Here is a 14810-nt window from a genome sequence, read left to right on the forward strand (position 1 = left end):
CTGTCTCCCTGACGCCCAGGAGCCGCTCATGCTAAACATGGAGTCCGAGCCGAGGGGAGGGGGGGCTCTCCATGCGGACGCGCCTCCCTCGGCCCCCGGGGGGGGCGGCTGCCTCAGGTGGGCCTGGACCACTGTACCTGGCAGGAGGTTTTGGGAGGGAAGGTGGAGGGGAGGGGGCATGAGCAGAAATCAAGCACCCCACTTACCTGCGTGGGCTTCGGGGCCCCATCAGCTCAGGCCTGCACTTTGGGTCCCAGGGACACGTTCACGGGCCAGACGCGTGCCCGCTGCTCCAGGCGTGAACGGCAGCTCCAGCCGGGACCCTGCGGAGCCAGGAGGGCGGAGCGGAGCCCCTGAGGCTCCAGCCACCTCCCACCCGAGCTTCACGGACGGACGGGTGTGCCCCTCCCGCCTGGCTGGCGGCTCCAGCCTGGGGACCACCATCCCGGACAGGAGTAATTACTGCGGCGATGATGTGCACTCGAGAGGCCTCGGGACGGGAGCTGTCAGTTCGTTCATTAATTCCCGATGCCCCGGTCGCCCTCCTGGCCAAGCCGTGCCGGCGTCTGGTAACCAGGAAGTGCTCGGGGCGCTGCCTGGAAGTCACGTCCAGGTTCCCAAGGATTGTCACGGATGATGTCAGCGCCACCCACAGCTGAGCCGATTGCTACGCGAGTGTTTACAGAGGGTGACCTCTAACCCCCTGTGCCCTCACGAGCCCGTGTTGATGTGCAAGGAAGGCTCCGTCCCCACAGACTCGGCCCCTCCTCGCTCGGACGCTGTGACCATCGCCATCCTCGGGCTCCTCCACCGACTGTCCCAGGTTCCCCCGCGGAGCCCCTCCAGCTCGGAGCACCCTCTGCTTCCTGTCGCAGGGGGTCCCGAGGTCGGCCTGCCCCCTCCCGCCCGGACCTGCAGGGAGCACTTCCCCAAGGACCCTGTTCCCTCCGCTCAGAGGCACCTGAAAAACAGGTCCCGGGGTGCCCCTGGGGCATCGCCTCCAGGCCGTGCCAGTGGGCGGGGCTGGAGGATGTAGCGTCTCCTCTCATTTCTTTCTTTTCTTTGACAAAATCATGATTCCAAACGAAGCCCTTTGGTTTGATTCCAACACCACAGGCGTCTCCCCGACTCCCTCCGCCCGGACCCCCTCACGTCGGCCTTGGCGCCTCCTTTCTCTCTCCGCTCCCAGCCTGGTTCCCAGCGACGCTAAGGCTGCGTGTGTTTGCTCTGAGCTACATGCACAGGCGGCAACCTCAGGGTCACTGATCACTGCCACCACGGCGGGCACCCCCTTGCGAACTGGACTTCCAGGCGGGTTTTCGCGGCCTCTCCTCTTGGTGGGCGTCTAAGCCACACGTGTAGCCTGTGTTCCATCAGGAGGAGGCGTTAGAAAAAGCCAGGCTGGGGGCGCCTCACGGGGTAACCGGCTCTGATTACTCAAAAGCATCTGTGGGGGGGGTTGTTGTCAGGGAAGAAAGAGGTGACTCAGAGACCTGGTGGCCAACGGCAGATGGCCGGACCCCAGAGAAGAGAAGCCCGGGGGCATTCTGAAGACAGACGGGTGACTGAATGCGGCCGGCCTGTGGAGCGCCACCACGTGTCCATATCGACGTCGGGCAGACATGGTGCTGAGGCCGGCGGCTGCGTCCGTGGAGCCACGGCTCATCCTGCTCCTCGCACCTTCCTGCTAACGAGCCAGCTGATGAGAAGCGGGAGACGGGGCTGGGAGTTTATTTATAGCGCGGTGTGCACCTCCGCGCTTTTATTTTAAGCGCTGCCGAACCTGCTCCCGCACCCGCTCATTTCCCCGACGCTGCCTCCGTCTCCAGCCCTTCCATCCCCTCGGCTCTTGTTAAACAGCCACGGTTCTGTTTGCAGGGCGTCTGGTCCCGCCGCCACCTCAGGAGTTTAACTCGTGAGAAACACGCATCTCGAAGTAAAGCCCCTTGAGACGCGCACTTTACACAAGGCCTTGCCCACGGACAGGCCGTTCCCCAAAGGGGGGCTCTGGTCGCCTGCTCCCTCCTTCCGGGACTTGCGTTCCCAACCTGGGGCTTTCTTCCCGCCTGTGAGCCCCCGGCCGGGAGCCTGTTTCACGTGTGGGAAATGGGGGGGTGGGGGGGCTGAGTTACGGAGGCGGGTCCTCGCATGTTCTCCAGCCCCCACCCCACAGCTGGCCTTTTGGGTGCTGGGGACCCAAGGGAGAATGAGCCGATGTTCCCAAGTAAAGAGGCGGTCCCTGCGGATGTCCCCACTCGCCCACCTGGAGCCTCGCCCAAGGGCCTGTGCCCGGACTCGGCTGGAAGTGACCGGGGCACCAGCGGGCAGGGCCGGGGCGGCTCCCCGGGTGGAGCAGCTGCGTATAAAGCACCCGCTGGCGGAGACCCTCGCGCTTCGGGGCTCGGCTCAGTGGTTCCAACCTTTTCCATCTCGTGGCACACGAACTTGTCACTAAACGTCTGTGCACACCAGCCACGTACTTCCTGGTGATCTGATAGACTATGTAGAGCCCTGGCCGGTGTGGCTCAGTGGACAGAGCGTCGGCCTGCGGACGGAAGGGTCCCGGGTTCGATTATAGTCAAGGGCACATGTCCGGGTTGCAGGCTCGTTGCCAGTGTGGGCTGTGCAGAAGGCAGCCGATCCATGATTCCCTCTCATCATCGATGTTTCTCTCTCTCTCCCCCCCTCCCTTCCTCTCTGACATCAATAAAAACATAAAATACTATAGTCAAATAAAATAAGAAATTAGGTATAATTTTCATCCATTTACACTGGACCGCTATTGCTGTGTTGACTGTGGTCAGTTTTTATTTGAGCATCTAGGGAAGAAGCCAGTGCCCTCATTGACGCCAGGGGTGGCATTATTTTAAAAACCCTCGCGGCACCCCCGCTGAACAGCACTGGCTTGGCTTTTATTTTTCTACTTCGGTCGCCACCTGGGTGTCTCTTCCTTCTTAACGTTACGCAGAACTGCCCTGCGGACTTCCTGCTGAAAGGCCCTGCCTCTGGCCTGAGCCCGGAGGTCACGGTGAACGGTGCCCCTCGGGGGGAGGGGCGCCTGCCCCTGGGCGCTCGCTGATGCCGGGGAGTCTTTCTACATCTCCCCCCCTTTCAGGAAAAAGAAGTCAAATCTTTCTGTGAAATCTCCTGATTTTTAAGATGATGCCCCAAGAAAGCATTTACAAATTGCAAAACATGCTTAGGTCAAACAACATACATCGACGCCTGTTACTGAGTTTACCAATCACTCCGAGTTCCCGAGAAAAAGCGTCTGAGGGCCCTGGGCGACCTCACCGGTTCACGGGCTCCTCGTTCTAGTCAACACTCAACAGGGAGGCTGCTGCCCCGTGTCCCCAACCCCCCTCGGCCTTGAGGGTGGACGCTGCCCCCCCCCGCCCCCAGTAGGTCTCCTAACACGGATGATCAGCGGCCTGATTCTACACCGATCAGGCTTGGGAGCTCCTACCGTGTGCACACAGCTCTCGCCTGTCAGGCGCCCGTCTCAGGCGTGTCAGGTGAGGCGGCAGGACGGGGTGCTGGCTTCATTCATCCCACTCCCCGCAGACCTTCTGGGGGAGCGGAGCTCATCCAACATGTGTACCAGGCGAGGCGCGGGGTGCGTGCGAGGATAAATTGTAAAGTATAATGTGACGTCGCGCCGCGCTTGGGCGGGAGCCACGGCACCGAGCGGCGGTGGTGTTGGCGCTTGGCAAGCGGGTCCAGGAGCCGCCGCAGGTCCTTCTCCAGCCAAGATCTCGAGGCGGGAAGAAGACGTGAAGAGTCTTTGCAAATCAGCAGAAGTGACCGCCCGTGTTCCAAGCCGACGGCCGTGCCTTCCCGGTGCCGGTGAGCGGGTGGGGAAGGGGGAAAGGAGAGAGGGGACATCGGGGCAGCGGCCCAGGCCCGAGAGGCACCGGCCAACGAAGGGGCCACTCCCCACCTTCCGCTGGGCCCTGGGGCGGGTGCTCTCAGGCACCGCCGACCCACAGCCCTGTCCTCCTGGCCACACCCTCCTGTCGCCCGGCCTGAGGTCCCCACAGCCCACTCACCCCCCGCGGTGGCCCAGGTAAACTGAGTCAGGCCAGGCCCCGGTGGCGTCTGAGGGGCGGGTAGATTAAGGAGGTACTTGCTCCCCTCTGCGCCCCGAGGAGGACCCTGCAGACCCAATTCCCAGGGAAAGGTGGGCTGTGGTTTGAATCTTGTTTCGGCCGCAGCCCCTCCTGCTCAGCGTCTCCGCAGGTCAGCGCGGGGGGAGGGGAGCGGCCGGAGACTCCTGTCCGCCCCTGCCCGCCCTGCCCCGACTCGAGCACTGAGTTACTGAGTGTAAGGGGGTTGCGGTCACACTCATGCGCACACACACTCCACATTTTGAAATCAAAACGACGCATCAGAGAGGGCTGTGGTCGTCTCCGAAAAACCGCCGCGGCCACAGAAACAAGAGCCCGAGGAAGAGGCGGCCAGACCAGGCCCACCCGGTTCCTGGCCGGTCCCGGGGCGGACACGGGGCCTCAGGAAGCACCGGGAGTGTGAGCGAAGAGTGGACTTAATTTCTTATTTTTAAAAATATATTTGTACTGATTTCAGAGAGGAAGGGAGAGGGAGAGAGAGAGAAACATCCATGATGAGAGAGAGTCATGGATTGGCTGCCTCCTGCACGCCCTGCACTGGGGATCGAGCCCCCAACCCTGGCCTGTGCCCTGACCGGAATCAAACCCTGACCTCCTGGTTCCTAGGTCGACGCTCAACCACCGAGCCACGCCGACCGGGCCAATGCGTGGACTTTAGTTCATGGCAACGTGTCAACATAGCGTCATCCATCCTAACAAATGCCGCCCTCGTTTAAGATGTTAGCCATGCGGTTCCCTTCCCAACGTCTCTGTCGCCTAAAACTGTTTATTTTAATTCTGTTTTAAAAGCGAAGACACTGACATCGCATGTGACACTGGCATCGGCTGGAGGAGCCTCACCTTGGCCATGGAGGCCGCACTGCCAGGTCCGGGGGCGGGGGGGGGGGGGGGGGGGCGTGAGCCGCTCAGCAACCCGGAGGGAACCGGCCTTGAGCTCATTAGGCAGATTCATCCCAGGGCTCGTTCCGAAAGCTGGAGATTAACCGTCAGCGATGCCTCCATATGGCTGGTCTCCTTAACCTCTCCCGCTCCAGCGGAAGGCCTCCCAGAAACAACTCTGCAGAGGAAGGAATCCAGTGGTGCTGGGGAGGCCGGGTGCCCCCAGGGGGTGGGCTCGCCAGGCGGGAGGCTGTGGGATGGGGGTGGGCAGCAGAGGGAGGCTGTGGGATGGGGGTGGGCAGCAGAGGGAGGCTGTGGGATGGGGGTGGGCAGCTGAGGGAGGCTGTGGGATGGGGGTGGGCAGCAGAGGGAGGCTGTGCGACTAGGTGGGCACCGGTGGGCCCGGGTCGAGGATGGAGCACTGGGCAGAACTGCGTCTGGGACCCTGAGGGAGGTGCGGGGAGACTGGTTCTTCACTGTCCCATGTGGCCTCTGAGCACCTCGCTGACCACAGGAAAGGCAGGGAATTCGTTCGGAATTCCCCCCAGCTCTCCCCTCCCAGGCCCCGTCGGGCTCCGGGGGCGAAGCCGGGAGCCCCGTGGGTCCACTCGGGAGTCGCCCGATTGTCTCCCCGCGCATCTCTCCCAGGGTTGGCGTTCCAGCCCCTGACACAAGGACTGGGCTCCCCCTCCTTCGGGATCCCGATTTGGGGGAGCGGCAACACCTGCCCGCCGATCGCCTGCCACTCGGCATCTGGGCCCGGCTGACGGGCTGTCTGCTTTGACTAATGATGTGATTGATGGACGGAATAAGGAAGAACATACAAGAAAACACTTCTGTCTGGTCTGGTGTGTCAGGGAGCCTTCATCAAGTGCGGCTGAAGGTATATTCCGCGGCACGCCTCATTACCCGGCGATGGCGTTCCCGGCAAAGCCGTTTCTTTTCGTGACACGAGACAGCAGGCAGCGCGAGGGGGTGGGCCCGCCGCGCCCGGAGGAAGCGGAGGCGCCGAACAGCGGTCATTTCCCAACCCGCCTCGAGTTGCTTTTCTGTTGTCACGGCTTTCACAGGCATCCGCGCCGCACGGAACGGGCTCGCGGGCCTTGGCGAGGAGCGATTTGTTAGGACGGCTGTCCAAACAGCCGTCCCCGCGAGAGGGGAGGGGGCGCCTGCATTTTCTCTCCCCAAACCTGTTGCAAAAAGGAGTCATCTGTCAATTTCATTGCATGGAGAGAGCACACAGACGCAGGATCCAAACGAATGCCTTGTTCCAGGCGACACGTGTGGAAAAGCTGCAGGGCCCGGCCGGCGGGGCTCAGGGGGTGGGCATCGACCTAGGAACCAGGAGGTCATGGTTGGATTCCCGGTCAGGGCACAGGCCCGGGTTGCGGGTTCAAACCCCAGTAGGGGGCGTGCAGGAGGCAGCCGATCCATGATTCCCTCTCATCATTGATGTTTCTATCTCTCTCTCCCTGTCCTTTCCTTTCTGAAATCAATAAAATATATTTAAAAAAAAAAAAAAGAAAAAGAAAGAAAACGCTGCAGGGTCCGTGTCGAACCGTCTCACTCAGCACATTGAGCGGCACAGCCCCATCCTGGGCGCCCGTGGACAGGGCGGCGGACACGCAGGAGAGCGACACAGGCCTGGTGTCCGTGTGATGATGGCCCGAGAGCCGGCGCTGCCAGAGCAGGGCAGACGGGAAGAACTGCTTCATTCCGCGTGAGAACCGGAGCCTGAGACAGGAACCGTGGTCAGACCCGGGGTCGCAGGCGGAGCCCGGGCCTGGCCCCTCCTTCCTTGTCCGGCGGAGGCTGACCACGCCCGGGGCTGGGTCACACGGCTCGGCCGTGTATTGTCAGAGGACCGAGCTTTCCAAGGTACTGTTCGTCCTTTCAGCGTCTCCTGGCTCGTGCTCTCTGCCAAGGTGCCTTATGGCACACGTTCCCGTCTCCGCCTTGAACATGTTGGACCGTCTCCAAAGGAGATGCTGGAAATGAAGTTTCATGTTAAAAACGATTTTTATTCTGTGCTGCTACCCTCAGCGGCGGGCTATGGTGAACAGCGTGCGAACTTCACGTGTTGGGATTCCAGGAAACGCTCTTCTGGTGATAAATATTAGGTAATAAATTAGAAAGGTAGCGGAGATCTCGACTTCTACTTAAAAAGAAAGAAAGACATACATGCAAAGTCTCGTTACGATAAACGTGCGCTTCGTTCACGGTGGGAGGCAGAGGCAGCCCCCGCCGGGTCTGGGCGGACACCGCGCTGCACCCTCCCGTCCGGCGCTCGGACGGCCCCTTCCCGCCAGGGTCACGCGGCGGCTCTCGCTATCACAGCACACACTGTTTCCTGTCCTAATCGGGTTTGTGCATCTTTCCTGACGATTTCATGGCACAAAACTCTCCATATTTTCCCAGACGCCTCTGCCTTCGGTCGGCCCGGCGGCCTCTGCCGTGAGAGTGGCTCCTGGGAACACAGGCCGGAGCCCCTGTGGTCTGCCCTTCGCCCCGCGCCTCGCGGCCACCTGCACTCCCCTTCTTGCTGGTCTCCCTCCTCTAACAGGGGCGGCAGCACCCAGTTGTGCAAAGAAGAACAGAAACACCCCGACTCCACGTGGTTCCTGCCTCTGGGACGCAGAACGTGCTAGGCGGTGGACGGGGTTCAGGGGTGAACAGGAGCACTTGCTGGGGGTGGGGCCGACTTGGTAGATGTTTCAGGTTGACAGGAGGGTCATGGGTCATGGTTGCGATGGAACTCTTCTCCCTCCACAGGCTGCGTCCAGGGTCAGACGGCTCCCGAGTCGCGTCCTCGGCTCCCGCAGACGAGGGGTGGGTGGTCCTGGCTGCCGTCCCCTAAAGCTGCTCCGACGGCCCCCCCACAGCTGCTGCGACCCCCCCCCCCCCGTCCCGCCCCCTGCCAGGCAGAGGGGACCCGAGAGGCACCTGCAGAGAGTGGGGCCTGGTGGGCGGGAGTGGATGAGAGCAGCCGAACTGGACTAGCGGGGCCTCACACAGGTGCATGGCCGCCCCCCCACCCCTACCCCGTGCCCCTCCCACCCCACCCCTACCCTGCGCCCCTCCCACCCCACGCCTACCCCGTGCCCCTCCCACCCCACCCCTACCCTGCGCCCCTCCCACCCCACGCCTACCCCGAGCCCCTCCCACCCCACGCCTACCCCGAGCCCCTCCCACCCCACGCCTACCCCTACCCAGTGCCCCTCCACTCGCTTCACCAGGGATTCCTTCCTCCAGCCTGTGGAGTCCCTGGGGCTCAGTCCATGCCCGGCCTGCACACCCCAGAGGCGGGGGCACCTGAGGCCCTGGGGGCAAGTCTTTGACCCCCAAATGGACAACCTCCTCCACCCCCACTGTGGGCGGAGCTGAGCCGTGGTGGGTGCGGCCCCTCAGATGTGGGTGACAGGCTGGGCAGTGAGGCCCAGGTCGGCCTGCCCCCACCCACCCTGCCCCCCACCCCGGCCTCGTCCCCTTGGCCTCACACCTCCTGGGTTTCCAGCCCCTGACGGGGTCACACGGGGGCTCTGGCCCTGGTTGTGTTATGTGGCCCCCGGCCTTGGGGACACGAGAGGACGGTCGGGGGATGGAACGTGCACGGTGCAGCGCTGAGCCCGCGCCGAGGCCGCAGACCCGCGGGCCAGGGGGGACCGTGCGGCCTCTCTGGGGTGTCGCCAGCCGCCGGCCCTTCTTCGGCCCCCGCCCCCCAGTCCTGCACATCTGCCCCGCACCTTGCGAGCACCCGTGCGGGCGCCGTCTTTGAACTCTGATGAGGTGTGGGAAACACCCATCGACACATCGGATCACATGTCTTTTGAAATGAAAACTTAGATCAGTTTCAACTCATTCCAAACGTCACATGGGCCTCCGGCCGCGCATCCATCTTCCTCCGCCTTTGATATCGTGTCACGTTCCGGGGCCTTTGGGCTGCGGAGCTGCGGAGCTGGGGGGTGGAGAGGGCGTCGGGCGGCGCCCCAGCCAGGGCCCCTGCATCCCCCCCCCCCCCCCGGCTGCCCTGAACCCCCTGGTCGGGCAGGACCCGCTCAGGGCGTGCGCGTGCCCAGAGGAACCTGTGTGGGTGCCCGTCCAGCCTGACCCCTGGCTCCTGCCAGCGCGACCCCGCATGAGGCCCTCACCAGCCTCCCCCTCCTGTGACCCCGGCACTGCCCGCTGCCCTGCAGGCCTGGCCTCGGTCAGCCTCACTGCTGGACACGGGGCTCTGCAGGAAGGGAAGCGACATTCTCCCCATCCCCCCGCCTCGGGGTGCCCCCCTCTGTTCCAGCCACTGTTCCCGTCCGGATCCAGGGAGACCCACTGTGACGCCGAGACGGGGGACCCCCCGCTGTCAGAGGGCTTGGTTAGCCGCCTGGTCCTTCTCCAAAGGCCCTTGCACCTCAAAACACAGCACCCCCCCAGGCAGAAACGGGGTCACGTGTGAAGCAGACACACGCCGAGCGCTCAGGTCCCCGACGAATGAGACCAGGACGGTTTTCCGATCCTGTTTCGAAAGGAGAGCGGTCGCCAGAGAAGAAAGAGACTCAGATCCCAGCGGTCGGGGGCACGACCTGCGGTATCGGAAGTTCGCGAGGCTGAGGCGCCAACCGCCCACGCCAGACGGCGGTTTAAAACGTGCTCTGCGCGCACATAAATCACGGGGTATTTTCATGGCAGACACGGAGTTTTATGGCTTTTATGACTATCATGGAGCTGGGATTCATATTTTATGGACGGTTCTAATAACAGTAAGAAAATGCTCTGGGAGAACGGGGGCCCGAGAAGACCAGCTGTCGCTCAGGAGGAGCCGAAACCCAGCGTAGTGAGAGGTGAGGCTGCCCCCCAACCCCGGCTGCAGGGGGGACCCCCACGGGCTGAGCCCGGACTGTGGGGCCCGTGGGGACAGGAGCCCCGAGGAGCGTGGTCTTGGCCGAGCAGGACTCCCCCGCCCGGTGCGGGCGCATCCCTGACGCTGTCCCCGAGCCGCCAGGTCGAGCTGAGCATCATGAGCAAACCTCGGGCGGGACCGGACGCTCTCGGGGCTCCCGCTGCCGGGCGGCTCGCCTCTCAGGGAAGCAGGTGCCGCGGGGGAGGGACCCCTGGGACTTCCTGTCTCGCCCACCCTCCCTTCAGCCCCACTGTCCCTGCAGTTGGGCCGTTTGAGTCCTATAGGGTGACACCGGCCCGAGCCCCGGCTGACCCCGCTGACCCCGCTGACCCCGGCGCCATCCGTGCTGGTGGGCGAGCGGTGGAGGAGGGCTGTGTCGCTGGGCCACCGGCCCCGCGCCCATCGAGGCAGGACGTCGACTCTGGGCCGCCCTCGGACTTGCCTTTCCAGATCTCCCGGCGAGTCACCTGGCCTCGTCCTCCACCCACTGGGGTCCAGACTCAGCCCTGACTGTGCCCTTGGCAGGCCCTCTCTGCTCCAGGGCCAGGCGAGCCTCCTCGTGCCTCGTCCTGCTCTGGGCGTGGCTGGGAGCCGGCAGCGGGAGCCGGGAGCCGGGAGCCGGGACGAAGGCTCTGCAATTCCCACGCTGCTCGCACGGAGGGAGCCTGCACCCCTCAGGCCTGGAGGGCGGTGCTGCCTCTTTTCCCGGGAAACCCAGGCTGAGGGCCGAGGAGTCACCGGGGACCCCCCTTGTGCCCCACCCCCGCCTTCGGAAGGGCCGCCTGTGGACGCAGGACGCTCTGCGCCCGGGAAGCTACTGGACGCCATATTCCCGCCGCCTGTGGCAGCAGGAGGGAGGCACACCCTGGGGGGGGGTGGTGGTGGGGGAGCTGGTGGCCGACCCAACCCCGGGCCCTGCCTGCCTCCTGCCTGGCACCCCGGGGGGCCCGACCTCTCCGGAACCTAAGCTAGGGGCCGTGATGAGCGGGAGGCCGCCGTCTCGGGGGGCACTCTGCACAGAGGTGCCCGGGGCCGATGACCACGCACCCCGAGAGCGAGGGCCGGGAGGGATGCAGTGCTGGCGGGGCCCAGGTCCCAGGTCCCAGGTCCCAGGGTGCCACCACCCTGAGGGTGCCTTCTGTGGGCACGGGCCCCAGGCCTCTGCCTTCCTTCCCCCAGACGGTGGAGCGTGCCAAGTGCTGCCTGCGATGCCCACAGCCTCCCCGTGGATGGGCGTCCCCATGCCCATCCGGCCGCTCAGCCAGGCCCCTGTGTGAGTTCTGCCCGGGTGAGGCAGGATTCACGATGGATTATAGTCGAGCGCTCAGGCACCACCCCCTTCACCCTTGCCAATCTGGGGGGAAGGGGGGAATGGTCTCTGTGACCTCTGACCTGTCCGAGCTGGGCCACCCTCACCCCAGCCACCAGAGGCAGGCGGGGTGCGCGTGGCTCCGGGCTGTGCCCCTCCTCTCGCCTTTTCCTGGGAAGTTGCGGGTTCGCTCAGAGTTGGGAACCATCTGGGATGAACGAGGCCATGGATACATGCTTTAATGCGATTTGCCTGTATTTATTGGGGCGCTCACAATTGATGCCAAGTGAAAAGGTTAAGAGTCCGGGAAACCGGATTATGCCGTTTGCTCGCAGACATGATACAGTGCCGCCCGGGAGGGTGCGTCCCCGCACGCCCCGCGCCTGACCTCGCCCGGCCGGGGGCTGGCCCAGGAGCCCGCGAGCTGCTGGGGTACATGGTGTGTCCACGGTAGTTACTGACCTAACAGTGCATTTCGTGAGCGTCCTCAGGGGCCGTTCTCCAGGGCCCAGGCCACAGAGGGAGTGCCCAGACCGCAGAGGGGGTGCCCAGGCCGCAGAGGGGGTGCCCAGGCCTGAGAGGTGGTGCCCAGGCCGCAGAGGGGGTGCCCAGGCCGCAGTGGGGGTGCCCAGGCCTGAGAGGGGGTGCCCATGCCTGAGAGGGGGTGCCCAGGCCGCAGAGGGGTGCCCAGGCTGCAGAGGGGGTGCCCAGGCCGCAGAGGGGGTGCCCAGGCATTGGCGTTCCTGCCCCACGACCGTCCACCCCTCCATCACCTCCGTCTGCGAAAGCACCTTCACGTCAGGTGTTCTCTCCCGTCCAGGAGGCAGCCCTCTGAGGGGCATCGGGGCTGGGCCACCAGGTCACAAGGCAGGAAACAGGCCCAGAGGGGGTGCCCAGGCCTGAGAGGCTAGAGGAGCTCTGTCTGCCCCTCCCCCCCAGGCAGGACCCTTCCCCGGGGGTTCCAGCAGAGACTGGGGAAGGGCCGGCCGGGAGGTGTCTGAGGAAGGGGCCCCCTCTCCCCCAGCTCAGCCACAGCGCAGGTCAGAGTGCAGGGGAGTGGAGGGCAGGACCTACAGTGGGCAGGCGTCTAGTGGGCAGGTCTATGGTGGCAGGGTCTGTGGTGGCAGGGTCTGTGGTGGCAGGATCTGTGGTGGCAGGGTCTATGGTGGCAGGATCTGTGGTGGCAGGGTCTATGGTGGCAGGGTCTGTGGTGGCAGGATCTATGGTGGCAGGGTCTGTGGTGGCAGGATCTGTGGTGGCAGGGTCTGTGGTGGCAGGGTCTATGGTGGCAGGATCTGTGGTGGCAGGATCTGTGGTGGCAGGGTCTGTGGTGGCAGGGTCTATGGTGGCAGGATCTGTGGTGGCAGGATCTGTGGTGGCAGGGTCTGTGGTGGCAGGGTCTATGGTGGCAGGATCTGTGGTGGCAGGGTCTATGGTGGCAGGATCTGTGGTGGCAGGGTCCATGGTGGCAGGATCTGTGGTGGCAGGGTCTATGGTGGCAGGATCTATGGTGGCAGGGTCTATGGTGGCAGGGTCTGTGGTGGCAGGATCTATGGTGGCAGGATCTATGGTGGCAGGATCTATGGTGGCAGGGTCTATGGTGGCAGGGTCTGTGGTGGCAGGATCTATGGTGGCAGGGTCTGTGGTGGCAGGATCTGTGGTGGCAGGGTCTATGGTGGCAGGATCTGTGGTGGCAGGATCTGTGGTGGGCAGGCTCCTGGGCGGCTAAGCAGGCCAGTGTCCAGGTGTCCCGCCCGCTCCTGTCTGCTCTCCTCAGCTGCAGCCGCGTGCCCGGGGCTGCTGGGCAAACTGATTTATCCGGAGTGTCTGGGCCGAGGAGGGGAGGTGAGCGCTTCTCCCTGGGAGGGATGTTCAGCTCATTTCACAGATGAAATCAATCAGGTCTAAACACACTGCAGCCGGGAGAGGGAACCCACCCAGCAGGGGCCCGAGGGGCCTCCGCTCCCTGCCCGTCTGCTCGCCTGGCACCACCGCCTGGCGAAGGGGCGGCCGGCAGCCCCGTCAGGATAACGGCGTCAGGATAACCGGTGTCAGGATAACCGACATGGGCCCACCTGGGCCCTCAGGTGAGGTAGGGCTGCAGGGGGGAGGGAGGGCCCGGGCCAGGGGCAGGCCTCGGGTCAGTCACCCCAAATGCACTTCCTTGCTTCCTGGTGGTGTTGGCGGGTGTGAGGAGACGCATGCGCACGGCGACCACAAGTACCAGTGTCCTGTCCCCCTTCCGGAGTGAGACAGCGAGCCCCCAACGCCGAGGTGAGGGCTGAGGGCAGGGCCCGGAGCCTCTGTGTCCCACACGGATGAAAAGAGCTCCTTCCAGGTGGGCGTGGGGGCCTGCACCCCAGGAACAGGGCCTGGGTGACTCCCTCATCTCCCTCTGGCCTCTACGCACCGTGGCGTCCACACCGGGCACCTGGCCGGGCCGGCGGAGCTGCCACCCAGGCGGGGAGTCCAGGCGGCGCCCGGGGGAGCGGTGCCCAGCTTGAGGACAGGGCCCTGCACTGGGAGGGCCCCCTACCTACTGGGCCGCCCCTGCCTCTCCCAGGCCCAGCCAGGCCCAGCCAGGCTCCAGGCTCCAGGCGGCGGTGGGACCGGGGCCTGACCTTCGGGCACCGGGCGGCGTTGTGGGGGCGGAGCCACGCAGCCCACTCCGTGGTCTCCGGGAGCCACGCTCCAAGCCGGAGCCTTCAGAACACGCTCATCCACCTGCTGAATATGTTCTTACGAGGCCCGGATGTCACACGTGTGACTGACGTTTAACGGCCTGGGGGGAGCCCAAGGGGGTGGGTCCCCTCTTCACGCCTCGTGAGGGATGTGAGAAGTGGGCCCCCAGGAAACAGGAACCCTCGCGGGTCCTGGGGCTGAGCCCTCACATCCGGGCCCCCAGGACCGGCCCCTCCCTCGAGGGGGGCCGCGGTCAGGTGTCCGGGCTCTGCCCTGCGGCCGGCCGACGCGTCGGATTAATACATCACCAGGTGGGAGCTCAGTGGGAACCCGACTCAGGGACTTCCAGCCCGAGGAAGGGGACGATTCATCAATGCAAACTTAATAACATCTATTTGAATCTAACTAAAAATCAATATTTCATTACCAAATTGTTAGTGAGAATGAAGAAAAATTGCGGAAGTCGGGCAGTTTGGTGCTGGGGAAGCCGGATGATTCATGAGGCCGCGCGTGGCAGGGGTGAGGGAGGACGCACAGGCGGCTCAGAGGGCCTGGCTCATGACCTTGGCCGTGAGGGGGACACGGGGAACGGAGAGTGACTGTCCGCTCCCCTCGGGGCCGGAGCCGCCATCCATCACGGCGCTGCCCGCTGAGGAGCCAGGCGGGGGGCGGGGGGAGGTGCTTTCAACACTTGGGACCCCGACGCGGCTCAGCCCGCCACGGGATGAGCATGACACGGATGACGGGGGGCTGGCGGTGACCAGGTGACTTCACGGAGCATGGAGATGGGCAGACAGGCCGTGAAAGGTCATGGCTGGGTCCCCTCACCCCAGCCCCGCACACCCCAGTGCCGCCAGAGAAGTGGAAGGCAGGGGAGAGGTGGATTGGGCCGCAGTGTCTGTCTGACACCCACATACAC

Source organism: Myotis yumanensis, unplaced genomic scaffold (assembly GCF_028538775.1).
Source record: "Myotis yumanensis isolate MYYU_CA2020_CCGP unplaced genomic scaffold, mMyoYum1.0.hap1 SCAF_18, whole genome shotgun sequence".
NCBI lineage: Eukaryota > Metazoa > Chordata > Mammalia > Chiroptera > Vespertilionidae > Myotis > Myotis yumanensis.